Below are 6,000 nucleotides of genomic sequence, written 5' to 3' on the forward strand. Positions count from 1 at the left end.
GATATACAAGCACAACTGTAAACCTGTGTTTAAGTGTCTGTGTAGATAGAGTATGAGGCATTCAGAAAGTACAGGGTCAAGGGACAACAGATAATGTCTTTACCAATACCCAAGCTGCTCCAAAGTAACATTATGGAATAAGTGTGCTTATTTTGTTTGCAGAGGCAAGAAGACCCATTATGTTCAAGGCTGATAAAACGTTAAGCTAAAGGCAGTACTGCTCACTGCCTGCACACTAACAAAATACAGTTATAGCAAGGTATCCAACAGGTGCTCACCCAAAGCACGCACACCGCCCCTCAGATGCACTTACATGGTGCATACCAGCTGCTTCTGGTCTGTTATGTTAATACTGAATTTACTTGCTTGCAGCTGTTCTTATTTTAATTTTACAAACAGATTTAGGACAAAATGTTGAACAAGTCGCATTTCCATACATTTTTTAATGGCATTTAGCTGTTGGAGATTAGATGCTATTCTTTCATCCTACGTTGTAATATATTCTGTACCAGCAAACTAGATTCTGAGTAGAGAGACTCATGACAACCTCCAGAAACCATTTGAGAAAACAAGTCGGCAGAAATATTACTGTGACTGAACAGCTGTAGGCTGTGCTATTGAAAGGAGAGCAAAACCATTTTTGAGACATTTAACATTTCACGGGTATGAACAGAAACAGCGCTGATAAACAGTAACTGAACTCCTGGAAATAGTAAACAAAGGGGCAATCCTTCCTGTACATGCAGGGGGTGATCCCCTGAAAATAAATGCACACAATTTATTCTAGCACTTTCCTAAATGGCAGATGGGTGCCCTAAATGTGCAGTAACTTAAGCAGGCACCCTCTCTAATTACCTGCAGCTGCACACATTTTAGACTTAAAAAAATGGAGTGAAACCATCAGGTATTTGGTTCTGCTGTCTATCTTCTGCATGGGTAACTGCTTTACTAAATTGTGTCAGTGACGCCCAAAGTTTATCAGTATTCTACTACAAAACTTCTTGTGAACAGACTTCAGCAAGGGCGATCTCTGGTAACACAAAATACAACAGTACGGGAGTGGAACAAGAAATGCAAGAGAAAGGAAGGAGCTGCTTAACTGGTAATTTGATCAGGACTACAATCCAAACAAAATATGTTGATTTACAATTTAAATATGGCAATGGGCATCCATAGTTCTTGGTGATTCTAACACCAAATGGCACCCCTGCTCCTTCGACCCCCACCCATATAAACTTATTTGGGTTTAAACAGACCATAACCTCTCCCACTAGGATAAACAAACCAACCAACCAACAGGGAAAGTATCCTAGACTGTATCCTAGTTAATAACCAACCCCAACTGCACACAGCTGGTACTCTCCCTGATGACCTCAGCGACCATTGTCTAATCTATATCATAAAATACAAGGCAAGAAACCCTCACCAGCCAAAATATAAAACAGTTAGAAACAGGAAAAACTTTGACACTGCTATATTCCAAAATGAATTAAAAGCAGTTAAATGGTCAAAACTAAAAAATCTAACATTAGAGGAGGCCATTTATCACTTTAAACACTAAATTCCTAAGTATCCTTGATTCCCATGCTCCAGCACGTACAATAAAACTAGATCAAATACAGCACCATGGCTCACAAAAGATACCAAAGCTAAAAATCAAAACTAGAAACAGAGCTTGGGCTAGCTGGAGAACAACTAAAGCCCCACTTGACCATCTAAAATATCGTCAGCTCAGGAATGATACAAAAAAAATCTACTTTACTGGATAAAAAAAGCTTCTACCATAATACCATAACAACCCTCAAAGGTTCAGGGCAGGCTTAAGTCAACTACTTTGTCCAGGTCATTCCACCACCCCAACTCCGGCTAACTACACCCATAGCTCCCCAGAGACCATAGCTAGCGCCTTTAATAACTTTTTCACTGAAACAATCCAATCCCTAGCAAATTAATTAACTCCCTCTAACTTAAACCACATGCTTAATCTACCCAACAATCACCTCAAATTTAGCTTCCAACCAATATCCACTAGTTTTATCAAAACACTTCTTAAAAAAAAAAAAAAAAAAACTAAAACCTACCACCCTCGCTACTGACCTCCTCCCTGCAGAGTATCGACAAATAGCTGCAGATGCCATTGCATATCCCATATCTATCCTCATCAACAGAACCTTATCCGAAAACTGTATCCCCTCCTTCTGGAAAATATCTCGCGTCATCCCACTCCATAAAGGTGGTAGCTCCTCAGACATATCTAACTATAGACCCATTGCCATTCTTTCCCCACTAGCCAAAATAATGGAGAAATGTGTACACAAGCAACTAATGCAATACCTTTCACTGAATAACTTACTATCCAACTCCCAGCATGGCTTCACACCATACCACAGCACCAACTAAGCCCTCCTTTCCTTTACTACTGCCATAAACCAAAACAGGAATGACAATAGGCTAACCTCCGCCCTCTTTCTTGACTTATCAAAAGCCTTTGATATGGTCAACCTTGAACTTCTCATTCTTTCACTAAAATCTATTTCCCTCAACATCCAGTGATTCCAGTCCTACCTGACTGGTAGACAACAGGTGGTACTATGGCAGGGTAAATTCTCCAGCCAGCTACCTCTCACACTTGTGTCCCTCAAGGGTCCATACTAGGTCCACTACTCTTCTCTATTTTTATCAACAACCTCCACACTGCTATCCCTAAAGCCAACTGCATTCAATATGCAGATGATTCCACTCTGATCTACTCAGCCACCTCTCCATCCGAGCTGCAAACCTTAACCCAAAATACATTTAACACCATCGAGAACTGGCTCACCAACCAATGCCTATTTCTGAACCCCAATAAAATTAAACTTCTACTCTTCTCCCCCACTAATACATCCACCACACTTTCATTATCTGTCACATCTAACAATGGTACCACTATTTCCACAGACAATCATGCCAAATTGCTAAGGATTATCATAGACAATCTCAAATTTGACCTACAGGTCAACAAAACCATACAGACCATCAATAAGAAGCTTGGATCACTGTATAGAAACAAGACATTTTTAACCCCACTGGCTAGGACTGCAATCACCCGATCACACCTACTCTCTACTCTTTTATATGCCTCGCTTGTACTCTCAAACCTCAACAAATCCGAACTAGGTAAGCTGTCCCATAGCTACAACCATATTGCCATATTCGCCACTGGCTCCACCTATAGAACCCAACACTACCAGAGCCTTAAAGAATTAGCGTGGCTAGAACTGCCCAGCTTAATTCAATTCAATCAACTCTTAATTGTTTGTGTCTTTCGGCTTTTCCCAGTTAGGGGTCGCCACAGCAGAACTCCGGTCCGCTAATGATTGGCAGTAGAGGTTTACGTGCTGGCTTGCCGGGCCTAACGCACAACCTTCAATGAAGGAATGCCCATTCATGCATGTCGCCACACACAAGACGCTTTAACTGAGAATCAAACAGGCAACGTCTAACTGTGAGGCGACAACGCTACCGCAGCACCACCACCGCACTAATTCAATCAACTCTTAATAGGACACAAAATTTTGTACCACCCTGAGAATACCCCCTCACTTAAAAATATTAAGCCATATAGCAACCTAGGATCCCTACGGTCAGCCGATAAACTACTGCTCCAAACCCACAAAGCTAATAACTCTGCTGGTGAATCCCTGTTTACCAACTTCATTGGCAAAACCTGGAATTCGTTGCCAAACTATATAACACTACAATCCTCCAAAGTCTCGTCAAAATAAAACCTCAAACAGTATCTCAAAGTGAATTGACTATGCCCATGTACCAACCCCGATTAAGTTATAAACTAAAAGCATATTCTGTAATTATTATAACTTGTAACTACATCACCAAGCTCTGTTTCCAATCTGATTTCACTTACGTTTGTGTCTGTCCATGAGAATTGCGAGTCCCTGCTAGGGAACACTACTAAGCCATTGTATATAATCGCTTAGTTTTTATAATTGTTTGCCAACTTCTGTGCAATCTATGTAAGTTTGTCTATGTGGAGCTTTTCTCCCCGGGCCTCCGCTGAAAATGGACATGTATCCAGTCGGCCTATCCAGGAAAACAAATGTAAAATAAATAAATAAAATCTCCCAGCTAAGGGCAGCAAGTTTAGCTGACAAATTAATTTCCTACATAAACAGCATATACTTTTTAATCTAATGCACCTTTCAAGTAAATGTTATTAAAGTAAAGAATACAGGCCTTAAAACACAAGTCCCACATGTACTACCACAAGGAACTGTCAGTGTATTCAATACCCTACAGACTGCTACGAGGGGACCCAAGTCTGGCTTATACTGCACATCAGTAAATCAACTGATATCAGAAATACTTGTTCTAAGGACCTAAAACTCTTCTGTAAATTAAACAGCAGTGTGGAGAGGTACATCTCTCAGAGGGTTACCATTACCTGGAACAGACCGACTCTCCAGGTGAAATACAGTTTGTGCACATTCTTATTCAAGCACAACCTGGAACTATGGATGAGAATGAAAAACAATTATCCCAGGACTGCCAGCTGTACTACTCTGGGAGGGGAGACAGTCTTCAGCACAAAAAAAGGAAAAACCAAACAGGACTAGTACACTAACCGCGTAAGAAATGCAGTGCAATTTCTGTAATCAACAAGGACACGTTAGTTAACAGAAAACAGTCCATTGGCACAGGCAGCATATTCAGGTTAAATCAAAGATAAAACTTTGCTGGTCTTAGAAGTGTAGTTTGATTACACATTTGGACTTCTTTATCTTGGGTTCTCTCCTGACAAAGCTAGGTAATGGATTCAACTGTTTGCTTGGTAACAAAAAGACCTATTTGGTTACAAAATGCATTCCTATCTTTCATAAACTTCTGAACTTCAAATTACCCTGAACAAAAAAGCATCAATTCATAGCCTGCTACAGATCATCTTCCATGTTGTTGGAGTGCAACAACAGATTTCTAAATGTCCACAAAGATTATCCAGCAATTCCAGATGAATGGCTAGTTCAAAAATATAAGAAATCCACAAGCAAAATGTAGAACGAGGTAAAACGAATGGCAGAATTCCAGGTTAAAGTAAAGGTTTTGCCTCATTCTACGTTTTGCTTGTAGATTTCTAAATGTGTTTACTGCACTACCTATTGATGGGTGATTTCAATTAACGCTCCATTAATTGGAGCACCTGTACAACAAAGGTTGGGCATACCCAAAGACTCCTAGACTTAGCAAATGCTAACTCTCTTGCACAAATAGCTCCTCAGCCCACTAGGGGTGAAAACGTTCTTGAGCTTGTCCTCACTAAATTCATACCTACTTGTACTGCTCTTACAATTATCCCTAGTGAAAGCCAATCATAAATAAGCAATCTTCTTCTTTTAGGCATCTAAACCAATCACAATGAACAGCGTTGAAATGAGAGCTCAGACTTTAACTGTAACATTCCCAGTCCCATGTATCCTCAGCTGTCAGTTACACCAATACATTTTATCCCCTTATAACAAACAGCATAAATAAGCAGTCCCTATCAGAACCAAATAAACCATGTTGGTGAAATTCTTGCATAAAGAAGCCACCTAAAAAGAAAAAAAATGCTAATTAAAGTTAGTAATGTATAGGTGTATTCATACACATTGAATACACCCATTCTCAATACACTAAATTTAGATATCTTTACTTCAAAACTGTGTACGTCGACAAGAAACTACTCATGTACAGAGAAACGGCCTCGGTGCATGCAAAAAAAAAAAAAACCTAGACAAACTAATAAATAAATAGGGTTTTGTGCAGGGGACAAGCTCCCCTGCTCCCCCTCACATCCCCTAATTATATACACTAATTCCAAGATCGCAAAAACACAGGGTAACAGCATATTCACCAACCCCGGGAATTGCTTGACCTCAGAAATCTGCTGACCAGTTGTTTAGTTGATCATATACTATTGATGAAACTGCTACAGACCAAACACACACTCAGCCAAGGCAATGG

The sequence above is a fragment of the Protopterus annectens genome, chromosome 4.part0, assembly GCF_019279795.1.
Source record: "Protopterus annectens isolate FY-2018-M chromosome 4.part0, PAN1.0, whole genome shotgun sequence".
In the NCBI taxonomy this organism is placed as follows: Eukaryota; Metazoa; Chordata; order Ceratodontiformes; family Protopteridae; genus Protopterus; species Protopterus annectens.